Genomic DNA, 14,731 nt, shown 5'->3' with positions numbered 1-14,731 from the left:
TGCTGGGGTGTGGGGTGCTGAGAGGATCACCCGAGTACAGTGGTTGGCTTCTGGAATGAGCAGGGCAAATATGCCTGGGTATAATTCCTCTCCTGGAGTTCCCTTCACACTCACCGCACTCCCTCTATTGCTAGTGGGAGCTGAACCATGAGAACCAGAACAGCGTGTTCCAGCCAGAATGACAGACTGCACCCCTCCACCCCCTTTTCTTCATCTCTCCCCACTTAACCTCACTGGTCTTCAACTCTGTCCTATGAGCTGCTTCCAGTGGGGCTGCTGAGCATTCAGCAAAGAATGCAGGATGTGTCTCAAAGAGTCCAGCACTAGCTGAGGAACAGTTTGTTTTTTCCTAAAAATGGGCAGTCTATAAAGTTACATAAGACCCAGCTCTTTGCTGGGAGCCTTTCCAACTCTAGCTGGAGAGAGATTCCTCAAGCTATTTAGAGTTTCAGGAAAAGGGTTTGGAATTTCCTGCCTGGCCAACCTATACTGGAGACATCTCTGTGTAGGGATGGGGAAGTTCCATCAGAGAAAGTAGTAACTGAACTCCCATTGCCCCTCAGGGGTGGACCCACTGAGTTGTAGAAATAGTCTGATCCAATTTATAGTTAAAATCTCAGAACAAGGACAAGCCCCACTGCCAAAACCAGAGCCCAAATCGAATCAAGCCTTTGGGGCTCACTCAAAGGATGCTGGGCCTGGGAAATCTAATAGCCTGACCTAGAAGCACACCAACAAAGCTCTGGAAGGCCTTCCTTTCCTACTTTATGGAGGAATTTGTGGCCTGAAGAACCTCAGATGCCAAAGTCTTGCACAAGGACTAATCAGTCAGTCAATATTAACTGAATACCTATGAAATGCCTGATACTGTATTATGTGACAAAAACAGACCTGGTACCTGGTATAACGTACAGTTACGAAAAGGTTGGTATGTAATTCTGCTCTTAAGGATGAATTCTGTAGCACAGGGCAAGTTATTTGATCCCTCTCAGCCTGAGTTTCTTCAGCTATAAAATGGGGATAATAATACCTCTCTTACAGGATGGTAGTGGGAGTTAGAAGATACAGAAAACATCTAGTGCAGTGACTGGTATCTAGTAAGGGCTTGGTGAATGGTAACTATAATAAGTGTGAATCAGGAATTTCTTCTTTTCTTGAACATCCTATTGCCTTTTCAAGACTGCACTACTGTTCAACTTACAACAGGGAACCTTGTCACTATCATACCCATGTTTTTCTTTTCAATAGGCACACCACCTCAAATTATTTAACCTTTCTTCATGGCTCTGTTCTTTATCCTCTGTAAGTTGTAAAGTGGCTCTGCCCCAGAAAACATCTCATAGGAATATAAAGAAAAGAAGGTTAGAGTAAGTTTGCAACTTATCTGTGAATCAAGAATTTCCCATCCAGTGAACACAGTGAATTCAGGCTCTTGACTACCTAAATCGTTCAATGTCAGTCAAACATGGTGAAAGCAAGTCCTCCACATAAGCTCTCGGGCTGACAAGATTCTTTTTGAAAGGTCTAATTAGTTCCAGACATGTGCACCATGTGACACTCCCCAAGTCCTATAGCTTCTGTTTTAGAAAAGTCTTTCTAGGCTATACTCTCTTCTAATTCCTACAACTATTGCTATAATTCTAGGCTCTCCTTCAACACCATTTTCAAGGGCTATCAACTCAATCTTTGGGCAAAGGTTCCCAAGGGGCAGGAATTGAGACTATTTCTGAGACAGATGATAGTTTGGCTGTGCATAAAATCCTAGGCCACCAGTAAATTCTTCTCAGAAATTTGAAAGCATTGCTCCATTGCTTGCTAATTCGATTCCATTATTGTTCAGTCCAATGCCATTCTGATTCCCGATATTTATACATAATCCTTTTTTTAAAAGAATTTTGAAATTTCTCCATATGTCCAGTGATCCAAATTTTGACAATGAGGTACCCTTGGGTAGGTTATTTCTATTTGCTGTATTGGGCACACAGTGGGCCCTTTCAATGGAGACTCATGTTCTTCAGTTCTGGAAAATGTACCTGTATTCCTTCTTCCCTCCCTCCCTTCCTTCCTCCCCTTTTTCCTCCCCTCCCCTCTCCTTTCCTTTCCTAACTTCCTTCCCACCAATGTTGAAGATTTAGAAAAGAGAGGGATTAAATGATAAGCAACATCCTGAGAAGCAGTAGTAGCTCCAGAATTTCTATACAGGTTGAATTTGGGATCAGCAAACACATCAGAAGGGGTGGGTAGGAATGGGATGGCATTAGGGACTTGTTCTGAAGTTCCATTTGTATAGCAATCACAGTGTTTTTACTCTGGATTTACTTGGGGTAGCTTAAAATGCATATCATTTAGGTATGATACTCTGCTGTATGGATATAAAAAACAATCTCAAAACAGCTTAATCAACAGAAGTTTATTAGCCATACATATCAAGGAGACCAAAGATAGAATTCTGAGGGGAGAGTTAATTCAGACCCTCAGCGTGTCACTCAGACTTTCTATTAGGTGACAGGATGGCTATTACCATCGCAACCATTACATCCAGATATGTTAATATTCAGAGGCCAATGGGGAGGAAGGTGGATAAACTCTCCTAAATAAACTCTGTTTGGTTTCAATGGGAAAGTAGTTGTCGGGCAGGCAACCAACTGCAAATATTTCAGGGTTCTACCATGGCTGAAAAGATAATGTAGGAGGAAATGCAATCCAGTGCACCAGGGAGGGATTAGCCTTTGTTGGGAGCTGGGATATTTCCTCCATTCCAACTAGTAAAGAGAGGATGTCTGTAGATACATTTGCAGGTTGGTAGTAGAAAGTGAGAGAGTTCATGTTTTATGACTTTTTTCTTTCTGAAGTGCATGAGTAATAATCATCAACAGAGTGCATGGAGGGAAAAAAGGAGGGCAGAAGGCAATGAAAGTATAAAATATTTGTTATAAAGAGTGGAGGAACAACTTTGTTAGAAAAATATAGTAAGATTGATGGCCAACATAAATCTGGTGATGATGAATTTCAAGTGGTACTAAATATGCTGGGCTGTACAATTTTCTCCAGCAATGCGTAACTATTTGAGTACAGACAGGGAAGATGAGGGATTATGTTCTTTTAGGGTTAGGGTTTTATGAGATGAATACATTTTTATTTTATTTTTATTTTTTAAAGTTTACTTATTTATTTTGAGTGAGAGAGAGAGAGACAGAGTGAGCACAGGAGGGGCAGATAGAAGGAGAGAGAGAGAGAGAGAGAGAGAGAGAGAGAGAGAGAGAGAGAGAGAATCCCAAGCAGGCTCCACACTGACAGTGCAGAGCTTGAACTCACAAATCGTGAGGTCATGACCTGAGCTGAAATCCAGAATCGGACACTCAACTGACTGAGCCACCCAGGTGTCCCTAGATGAATATATTTTTAACAATGTTTTATTTTCTTTAGTGTTTATTTATTCTGAGATAGAGAGCAAGCATTTGCACATGCTTGTGCAAGCAGAGGAAGGTGAGAGAGAGAGAGGGAGACAAAGAATCCCAAGCAGGCTCCACTCTGTCAGAGCAGAGCCCAAAGCAGGGTTCAATTCCACGAACCATGAGATCATGACCTGAGCCGAAATCAACAGTTGGAGGCTTAACTGACTAAGCCACCCAGGAATCCTAGATGAATATATTTTTAAAAGAATGATTATAATGTGAATTAAGTTTTAATTAAGTTAAAGGGCTACCATTGAGGGTACTTTAACAAGTGAATGGAATACACTAAGCCATAAACCATAAAGTCTAAATAGCAACATGGGAAAATGCTTATGAAATAATGTTAAAAGGAAGTGGAATACAAAATAATTTTAATGCTATAATTATATTCCTACAAACTTTATATATGCACATAAACAGAAAGGATAGGCAGATGGAATTACAGGTGATTTAAATTTATTTTATTATTATTGTTTTATTTTTAAATTGTTATTATATACAGTAAAACCTTGGATTTTGAGTAACTTGTTCTGCAAGTGTTCTGTAAGACGAGCAAACATTTCTAATACATTTTAACTTGATAAACGAGTGATGTCTCGCAATAAGAGTAGTACATGACGCCACATGTCACAGGATCGCAACTGAGCCAATGATTCTTCTCTCTCTCCCTCTCTGCGGGATTGTGGGTAATTGTCTCCCATGCTTGGATGCTCACTCTCAGACCGTGGTGTTTAGCAGAAATCAGTGATTTTTCAGAATGTAAGCAGGTGCCCACAACGGCACTACTGTATTTTTTGTCACTTCAAAGCACCTATGGACAGTCCTTTGCTTTTCCATTCAAGAGTAAGCTTAGGAATGCTTTGCTTCATTCTCGGTCAGGCTGCCTGCTGCCTGATTGCCAGTTACATGAAATATAGTATATGACAAGAGTTGATTAATACTATACTATAGTCAACATCCATGCGAGTGTATATAACGGCCCCTATGCAGAAAAATGTTGAAAAGAAAGGTGGTTAAGAAGAAGGAGATGATTACAGTGGAAGTTAAAAAGGAAATCTTCGAAGTATGAACAAGGTATGAGAGTGGCCCCAATTACAAGATTTTATAAGAACTCTATGTCTGCATCTCGTCTGCAGAGGAGGAAGAGAAAAAGGCAGAGGAATCCCTCACTTCAAATGATATTAGGGAGATGTGTAAAATGTGGGAAACAAGTGCAAACTTTTGTAGAAAAGCACCACCCAAATAAGGCTGTAGCACTGCAAGTGATGAATTTAACAACAATGCAATGTCATGTTTCCGTGAAATCCTCAAAAGGAGGCAAAAGCAAGTGTCATTGGATAGGTTCCTTGTTAAAGTTGCACGAAAAGAAAAAAGATTCCATTGAGCCAATAGATAGCATTGATTCTGTTAGTGATAGTGAAAGTCGTCCTTCACAATAACCCTAAATAACTCTTGTCTCCCTCATACCAGCCATGAAGGTTTTCAAAGGTAAATACAGGTTAATTGGTTTATTTTTCTTTATATTTTGTATTTTATTTATTATTTTGTATTATATTACAGTATTGTAGCCATTTTTATGTGAATATTTTTGGGTTATGGAACAAATCATCTGAGTTTCCATTATTTCTTGTGGGGAAATTCACTTTGATTTACAAGTGCTCTGGATTACAAGTATGTTTCTGGAATGAATTATGCTCGCAAACCAAGGTTTTTCTGCACTTATTTATTTTTAAAAACTCCTACTTATGATTCAGTTCATGTTTAGCTTGATTAATAGATCTTCTTTTTAAAAGGTCTTTATCTAGTCTACCAGCCATTTTGTCTTCTTTAAAACTTGTTTTATTTTATTAAGTTTATTAATTTTGAGAGAGACAGAGACAGAGACAGTGTGAGTGGGGGAGGGGCAGAGAGTGAGAGGGAGAGAGAATCCCAAGCAGGCTCCATGCTGCCAGCACAGAGCCCGAGGTGGGGCTTAAACTCATGAAACCATGAGATCTTGACCTGAGCTGAAACCAAAAGTCAGATGCTTAACTGACTGAGCCACCCAAGTACCCCTAAAACTTGTTTTATAGGGCTAAAACCAAACTCATCCTGGGGCCAGGCTAGAATTTCTGTGGATGTAACTAAATTCATGGATCTTTGATGAAAGCAAAAATACCTCAGTAATGTACATTTGCTGAACTAGGCTAATTTAAGTCAGTTCGGTTACTATAATTCATTCATTATACAAATACTCACTGAACTTATACTATCTGTCAGACATTGTGTTAGGCACATGAACATATAGCAGAAAACCACCTAAGGAACAGGAAGACCTTTGGTTCAAGCCTGACTTTCACAAAAGGCCTCAAACTTAGCCTTTAATCCTTATATACAAATTAATTTATATATGTAGTCATTAAAAAATAGCTTGATTGACATATAATTAACATACCATAAAACTTACCTTTTAAAAATGTACAATTCAGTGGTTTTTAGTGTATTCACAGGGTTGTGCAACCATCACCACAATCTAATTTTGGAATATTTTCACCACCTCTAAAAGAAACCCTATACCCGTTGATCTTTCATCTTACAATCTTGTTGAACTCATTTATTATTTACAATAGTTTTTTTGTGGATTCTTTAGGATTTTCTACGTACATGTTAATGTCATCTGCAAACAGAAATAGTTCTACTTCTTTCTTTTCAATCTGGATACCTTTTATTTCTTTTCCTTACCTAATTGCTCTGGCTAGAACTTCAGGTACAATATTGAAAAGAAGTAGCAAGAACAGATATCTTTCTCCTGTTCCTGACCTTATAAGGAAAGTTTTTAGTTGTCTTTCTCCATGAAGTATGTTAGCTGTGGGATTTTTTGTAGATGCTCTTTATCTGCTTGAGGAAGTTTTCTGCTATTTCTAGTTTGCTGAGTGTTTAAAATTTTTTAAAATGTTTATTTACTTTTGAGACAGAGAGAGACAGAGCGTGAGCAGGAGAGGGAGACACAGAATCTGAAGCAGGCATCAGGCTCTGAGCTGTTAGCACAGAGCCCAAGGCAGGGCTCGAACTCATGAGTCATGAGATCATGACCTGAGCTGAAGTTGGACGCTTAACTGAATGAGCCACTCAGGTGCCCCTGCTGAGTGTTTTTATTATGGACTTGTCAAATGGTTTTTCTTCATCTATTGAAACGATCACGTGATTATTATCCTACATACAGTCATTAAAAAAATTTTTTTAATGTTTATTTATTTTTGAAAGTGAGAGAGACAGAGCATGAGTGGGAGAGGGGCAGACAGGGAGGGAGACACAGAATCCAAAGCAGGTTCCAGGCTCTGAGCTGTGAGCACAGAGCCTGACACAGGGCTCAAACTCATGGACCGTGAGATCATGTCCTGAGCCCAAGTCAGCTGCCCAACCGACTGAGCCACCCAGGTACCCCTATGGTCATTTTTGTATTAAAATAAATTAGTTTGTTTATGTAAATATTTAAAATATACCAAAATTACAATAATCCTGCTTTGGATTCCAGTGATTTTTAATATATAAAGAACTTCAAAAAATGGATGAGACCAGGATCTCTTTAAATCTTTAAGAGATCCTGGATTCAAAGACTATTCCTGCATTCAGAGTTTATGGTTAGGTGTTACCTGTTATAATGGAGCCCTAGACAAGGCCAATGGAAGCATAGAAATCATACCCAAGTTTTCTGGGGGTAGTTAGAAAAGATTTCAGAAAGGAGGTCATAAGAGTAGATGCTTAGAGGAGGAGTAGAAATATTCTTGTAGGTCAAGGGAAGGATTTGAGTCAGAACCATATGTATACAGTTCCTCATTATTCGGCCATTGGAAACAGGGAAATTTTGCCATTTGCAACATGGATGCCTGTGGGCATTATGTTAAGTGAAATAAGTCAGAGGAAGACAAATACCATATGATCTCATTTATATGCAAAATCTAAACAAAACAAAAAAAAAAAACAAGCTCTTAGGTACAGAGAACAGATTGGTGGTTGTCAGAGGGAGGGGAAGGTTGCCTGGTGGGAGAAATGGGTGAAGGGAGTCAAAAGGTACAAACTTTCAGTTATAAAAGAAATAAGTCACAAGGATGTAATGTATAGCACAGCAACTATAGTTAATACTATATTGCATATTCAGGGCTGCCTGAGTGGTTCAGCAGGTTAAGTGTCAGACTCTTGATTTCAGCTTAGGTCATAATCTCATGATTAGATTGAGCCCTGTGTCAGGCTCTGTGCTGACAGTACAGAGCCTGCTTGGGATTCTCTCTCTCCCTCTCTCTCTGCCCCTCCACCACTCATGCTTTCTCTCAAAATAAATAAACTTAAAAAAATACTATATTGCATATTCAAAAGTTGCTAAGAGAGTAAATCTTCAAAATCCTCATCACAAGAAAAAACCTTTTTTTTTTTTTAATGTTTATTGTTGACAGAGTGAGGCAGGTGCACATATGCAGGCAGGTGTTGGGGAGGGGCAGAGAGAGAGAGAGAGAGAGAGAGAGAGGGAAACCAAGAATCTGAAGCAAGCTCTGTGCTGTCAGTGCAGAGCCCAATGTGGGGCTTAAACCCACAAACTGTGAGATCATGACCTGAGCCAAAGTCAGACACTCAACTGACTGAGCCACCTAGGCACCCCAAGAAAAACATTTTTTGTAACTATGTATTGTGTATGTGTATGTATGTTAACTAGACTTATTGTGGTGGTCATTTGCAATTTATACCAATATTGAATCGTTATGTTGTACACCTGAAACTAATATAAATGTTGTATGTCAATTATACCTCAATTAAAAAAATGTGGCTTTCAAGAGCCACTCAATGGTAGGGGCGCCTGGGTGGTTCAAATGGTTAAGCATCCAACTTCAGCTCAGGTCATGATCTCACAATTTGTGAGTTTGAGCCTCACACAGGTCTCTCAGCTGTCAGCACAGGGCCAGCTTCATGTCCTCTGTTTCCCCCCCCCCCCCCCCACCCCTCCACCTCTCCTACTCATCACCATGCATGTGCTCTCTCTCTCTCTCTCATAAATAAAATGTTAAAAAAAAAAGAACCGTTCAATAGTATACCTTCATATTATACTTGTCTTTATTTTTTAGATTCTCCACAGTGAGCATATTCACCTATATTAGAAAAAAAGACAAAATATATTTCAGAAAATATTTTTAAGTAAAATAAGATTTTGCTTTAAGTTTCAAAAGCAAAATGTCACAGTACCTTTCATTTCATCTTTCTCCATAAAAATATATTTAAGCTTAAATATTTTCTAGGTTTAAAGCATTAGTAATGCAGCTAATAGATTTCTTTAGAACTATTCTCCACAATCCTTTAATCTTGAATGAGAGATTTATAATCCTAACCTCTAAAGGGAGAAAATCCAATGTGGAAATGATATGTCCCAAATAACACTCTTCGACAGTGGCAGTATTCGCCTTCAATTCTTGGATCTTGTACATGGGGCCCTCCCCGTGCACCCTCCAAAAAAAAGTCTTTACATTGATTCACTCTGAGAACCACTGATTATTAAGAGGCTGAGATTAGAGTGTGGATCTAACGCTAGTTCCACTCAAAGTGTGGTCAATGGGTCGGCATAATGAGCTTTATCCGGAATGTATTAGAAAGGCAAATTACTTGGGCTCTAGACTTACTGAATCAGAGTTTCAAGGGTGATCTAGGTTATTTTTATGCACCTGAAGTAAAGCACATGACTAGAGGAAATTAGGCAGACTAAGGGTACTCAAAGGGAAGGAAAGGCAGAGCTCTCCAATGTTCAACGTATATATTTTTAAAGCATATACATAAAAAAAATTTTTTTAAGTTCATTTATTTATTGAGGGGGGGGGTGCGGGGAGAGAGAATCCTAAGCAGGCTCCGTGCTGTGAGTGCAGAGCCTGACATGGGGCTTGAACTCACAAACCACAAGATCATGACTTGAGCTAAAATCAAGAGTCAGAAGCCTAACCAACTGAATCACTCAGGCACCCCTAAAGCATATACACTATTATAAAATAATCTAAAATCAAAAATTTTTTATATACTATAAACCAGAAAGTATGGCTAGAAAACATTTTCTTGGCTTTGGGCTTGAAAGGGTAAACAAGTTAGCACAGGTCTTAGATTAAAGGGCAACAGGGATCTAATTCATTCCTGGTTCCAAGCAGCTTGTTAAATTAAGGCTATTGGTTTCACATAGGAATTTATATGTATACAGAACACATTTTGGTTATATTTCTCTCATATCATGATTGGCTACTGGTGGGTGGTCAACTGAAGATGATGGGATCTCAAACTCAACCATTTATTTGAATCTTTAACTACTTTGGAGTCAGGACTCAGCAGAATCGTCTTTATCAGTGGTTTTCAAACTGTGGTTTACAGAGCTCCCTCAGGGGACTGTGAAAGGGAGGTGAAGGGAACGGAGAGGAAAGGAGGGAAAGAGAATGACCAGGTTAGACTCTACTTCCCCCAACTCCTTGCCTTCAACGAAAACAGCTCAGATTTTACCTTTTTTTTTTTTTTTTAAGATTTTATCTTTTTGTATCCACTTTCTTGTGGAATATACTTGAACAAAGAACTCCCTTCTTTAAAAAGTTTGAGATTCTCTATTCTTTACTACAGACCTTCACAAGCCAATACAGAGCCACAGCTGTCTTTTGTTCTCATGAGGTCAATGATCTTTGTTAACTCTCTTTTACTACCACTTGTTACTAGAAAGGACTCACAAATGCATAATGAGGCAGGTGGTTCTGCTTCCAGGCCTCCCTTCTCCAATCATTATCATTAGGGATGAATAAACTAATGATATTGTAGGTTGCTGTGTTGGATGTCAAGCAAAGCACATCACATAAATCAGCCAATAAACTGAAATAAACATTACCTTGTCTAAGAAGTTAACTATAGCTGTAAGTATAAAGTAAAGAGAATAATATTTTATTTTATTTTTTTATTTTTTTTTTTCTATTTCTATTTTTTTTTTTTTTATTTTTTAATATATGAAATTTACTGTCAAATTGGTTTCCATACAACACCCAGTGCTCATCCCAAAAGGTGCCCTCCTCAATACCCATCACCCCCCCTGCCCTCCCTCCCCCCCTGCCCTCCCTCCCACCCCCCATCAACCCTCAGTTTGTTCTCAGTTTTTAACAGTCTCTAATGCTTTGGCTCTCTCCCACTCTAACCTCTTTTTTTTTTTTTTTTTTTCCTTCCCCTCCCCCATGGGTTTCTGTTATGTTTCTCAGGATCCACATAAGAGTGAAACCATATGGTATCTGTCTTTCTCTGTATGGCTTATTTCACTTAGCATCACACTCTCCAGTTCCATCCATGTTGCTACAAAAGGCCATATTTCATTTTTTCTCATTGCCACGTAGTATTCCATTGTGTATATAAACCACAATTTCTTTATCCATTCATCAGTTGATGGACATTTAGGCTCTTTCCATAATTTGGCTATTGTTGAGAGTGCCGCTATAAACATTGGGGTACAGGTGCCCCTATGCATCAGTACTCCTGTATCCCTTGGATATATTCCTAGCAGTGCTATTGCTGGGTCATAAGGTAGGTCTATTTTTAATTTTCTGAGGAACCTCCACACTGCTTTCCAGAGCGGCTGCACCAATTTGCATTCCCACCAACAGTGCAAGAGGGTTCCTGTTTCTCCACATCCTCTCCAGCATCTATAGTCTCCTGATTAAAGAGAATAATATTTTAAAGAAGTAGAATAGCTCTCATACAACCAAGTAAAAGAAATCCTTCTAAGGAGTCACCCTGAAAGACTTCATTCATTCCAGTAGTGCTCCTATTAAAAATATTTCTAGAACTCTTCTTTTGGAACTGCAGAAAACCAATCTAGCCACTTCACAAAACTATCACTGTTTTAAGCCACTGTGTTGTATTAAAAAAAATTTTTTTTTATTAGAGAGAGAGAGAAAAAGAGAGAGAGAGAGAATGCATGAGCAAGCAGCGGGGGAGAGGGGCAGAGTGGGAGAGAATCTTTTTACTGAGTGTGGAGCCCGATGTGGAACTCAATCCCACAACCCTGGGATCATGACCTGAGTCAAAATCAAGAGTTGGATGCTCAATTGACTGAGCCACCCATGCACCCTTAAGCCACTAAGTTTTGGGGTGGTTTGGTATTTAGTAATATATAAGTAGGACAGAAATGTTTATATCATTATGCTTTGGGGGATATTTAAGGGAAATGATTAGCTTTACAGAAAACTCTAGCTATGCAAAATGCTCAGAGAAGAGGTTGGTCTAGATAAAGTTTGGCTGTATCCTTAAATAAGTAGAATACAACACTTTAAAAAACAAGAAAATAGGGGCACATGGGTGGCTCAGTTGGTTAAGCGTCTAGCATTGGCTCAGGTCATGATCTCACAGTTCCTCGGTTGGATCCCTGCATAGGGCTCTCTGTGCTGACAGCTCAGAGCCTGGAGCCTACATCAGATACTGTGTGTGTGTGTGTCTCTCTCTGTCCCCAACCCCCACCCCCACTCACGCTCTGTCTCTCTCTCTCTCTCTCTCAAAAATGAATAAACATTAAAAAATAATAATATAAAATTAAAAAATAAAAAATAGGGGTACCTGGGTGGCTCAGTCGGTTAAGCATCTGACTTTGGCTCAGGTCATGGTCTCGTGGTCAGTGAGTTTGAGCCCCATGTCAGGCTTTGTGCTGACAGCTCAGAGCCTGGAATCTGCTTTGGATTCCATCTTCCTCTCTCTCTGCCCCTCCCCAGCTTACGCTCTGTGTCTCTCAAAAGTGAAAATTTTTTTCTTTTAAATGAAAAATAAAAAACAAGAAAATAATATTTTGTAAGAGAAATCCATGATGAATGGGATCAGCAGTAGGTCCCCAACTTTCTCCTTTTGAGTTTTGGCTTTTTTCCTTAGGGTCACCTGAACTCTGTCTATTCTGACTTTAGGAATACTCTGTTTTCCTTTTTTCCTTCACCTAAGCATGGATAAACATAACTTCCCATTTTTCCCTGAGTATATTAAATATAAGGCTATATTTTCTTTTTTAAAAGAATGTACAATAAAAGAAAGAAGTACAAAAGTATAAAAACAGATAAACAAGTTAAATATAGCTTTTAAGATACTAAGATAAGCAAGTTAAGTATAGACTTTGGATCCTAAGATAACTAAAGTCTAGCCAGAGGTTGGCTGGCCAAGTTTTTCTCTCTACCCTGTTATCAATCCATCGTCCTTGACTATAGGACCTCACACAAAACAAAAACACAGCAGATATTTCAAAGCTCAGTGTCTTATCTTCCTGAAGATAAAAGACTATCCTATTAAACCAAGAATTCTAGAGAACACAGGATTTCTTTTTGAAGTATCTAAACTAATTTTTAAGGGTGCCTGGGTGGCTCAGTCGGTTAAGCGTCAGACTTCAGCTCAGGTCATGATCTCAACAGTCTGAGTTCGAGCCCTGCATCGGGCTCTGTGCTGACAGTTCAGAGCCTGGAGCCTGCTTCAGATTCTGTGTGTGTCTCTCTCTCTGCCCCTCCCCTGCTCATGCTCTCTCTGGCTCAAAAATAAATAAAAACATCAAAAAATATTTTAAACTAATTTTTAAAAAATTTCAGGTATTTTGATAAAACTCTTTTAAAATGTACTTTTTACTTATACACTTTTGTTTTACATATAGTATACAGGTTACAAATTAACTTTTTCTTTTTTTAAAACTTTTTCTTGATGATTCACTATGAACACTAATCAATACACTAGGCTAAAATACAGCATTGTTCTCTGTGTCTATTAAGGATTTGCATACCAAATCATCAAACCCATTTTTATTCAATAGGCAAGAAAAAGAAATAAAAGGCATCTGAGTCTCTGTCTGCAGATGACATGATCTTACAAGCAGAAAACCCTAAAGAATCCTTCCCAAAACTGTTAGAGTTAATAAATGAATCTGGCAAAGTTGCAGGACACAAAATCAACACCTAAAAATCTGCTGTGTTTCTATACACAAGCGAAGAACAATAAGAAAACAATTCCATTTACAATAACATCAAAAAGCATGAAATACTTAGGAATAAGCTTAATCAAGGAGGTAAAAGACTTGTACACTAAAAACTATAAATCACTGCAAGAAGAAATTAAAGAAGACACAAATAAGTGGAAAGATATCCTGTGTTCATGGATTGCAAGACTTAATATAGTTGAGGTATCAAAACTCGTAGTAGGTGACAACATAGACATTATGCTAAGTGAAATAAGCTAAGCATAAAAAGAAAAACATTACCTGATTTCACTCACATGAGATACTTACAATAGTCAAATTAGTGAATCAAAGAGTGGAATGGTGGTTGCCAGGGGCTGGGGGAGAGGGAAATGGGGAGTTGTTCAATGGGTATAAAGTTTCAGTAAAGCAAGATGAATAAATTCTAGACATCTGCTGTACTACAATGTACCTATAGTCAACAATAGGGGCACCTGGCTGGCTCAGTCCGTGGAGCATGTGACTCTTGATCTCGGGGTTGTAAGTTCAAGCCCCATGTTGGGTGTAGAGATAACTTAAAAATAAAATCTTAAAAAAAACAAACAAACCAATGTATTGTTAAATGTTCTTCCACATTAATAGTAAACCAAAGATAATAATAAACAAAATACTATCCAAAGCACTCTGCAGATTCAATGCAGTCATTTTCAAAATGCTAACAATATTTTTTCCAGAAACAGAAAAATCCATCCTAAAATTCATATGGAATCTGAAGGGATCCTGAATAGCAAAACAATCTTGAAAAAGAAGAATAAATTTGGGAGTCTCACATTTCCTAATTCTGAAACTTACTACAAAACTATGGTAATCAAAAGAGTGTGGTACTGGCATAAATACAGACATACAGACCTATGGAAGAGAACAGCAAGCCCAGAAATAAACTCTGGCATACTTGGTCAAATGATTTTTGACAAGAATGCCAAGACTATTCAATGGAGAAAAGACGGTCTTTTCAATAAATGGTTTTGGGAAAATTGATATTTACATGTAAAAGAATGAGGTTGGGCTTTTGTTGTATACTATGTACAAAAATTAACTCAAAATGGGTCAAAGACTTAACCATAATACATAAAACTATAAAGAAGTTAGAAGAAAACATAGAAAGGAAACTTCATGCCAACTGAATTTGGCAATGATTTCTTGAATATCACGCCAAAAGCACAGGTGACGAAAGAAAAAATAGGTAAATTTTATTTCACCAAAATTGAAAACTTTTGGCTTTTTTTTTTTTAATGTATACTTATTTATTTTGAGGGGGTGAGGGGCAGAGAGA

At 38.3% G+C, this 14,731-nt stretch overlaps 1 protein-coding gene across 3 annotated transcripts in view; it reads right to left on the bottom strand.

The window, feature by feature from the left end:
- Window positions 1–14,731, bottom strand: part of RUSC2 (RUN and SH3 domain containing 2) — a 67,058-nt gene that overhangs the window by 47,414 nt on the left and 4,913 nt on the right. Inside the window, exon 2 of one of the 3 annotated variants that reach the window (XM_042914343.1) lies at window positions 8,519–8,572. The exons of the other annotated variants lie outside the window; for them this stretch is intronic. The gene's annotated coding sequence lies outside the window, so the exon portion shown is untranslated. The remainder of the gene's footprint in view (window positions 1–8,518; window positions 8,573–14,731) is intronic. 3 annotated transcript variants of the gene reach the window in all.

This window comes from Panthera leo, chromosome D4 (assembly GCF_018350215.1).
Source record: "Panthera leo isolate Ple1 chromosome D4, P.leo_Ple1_pat1.1, whole genome shotgun sequence".
Taxonomy (NCBI): domain Eukaryota; kingdom Metazoa; phylum Chordata; class Mammalia; order Carnivora; family Felidae; genus Panthera; species Panthera leo.
The sequence above is the reverse complement of the archived record's forward strand: the minus strand, read 5'-3'. Positions and strand labels throughout refer to the sequence as shown.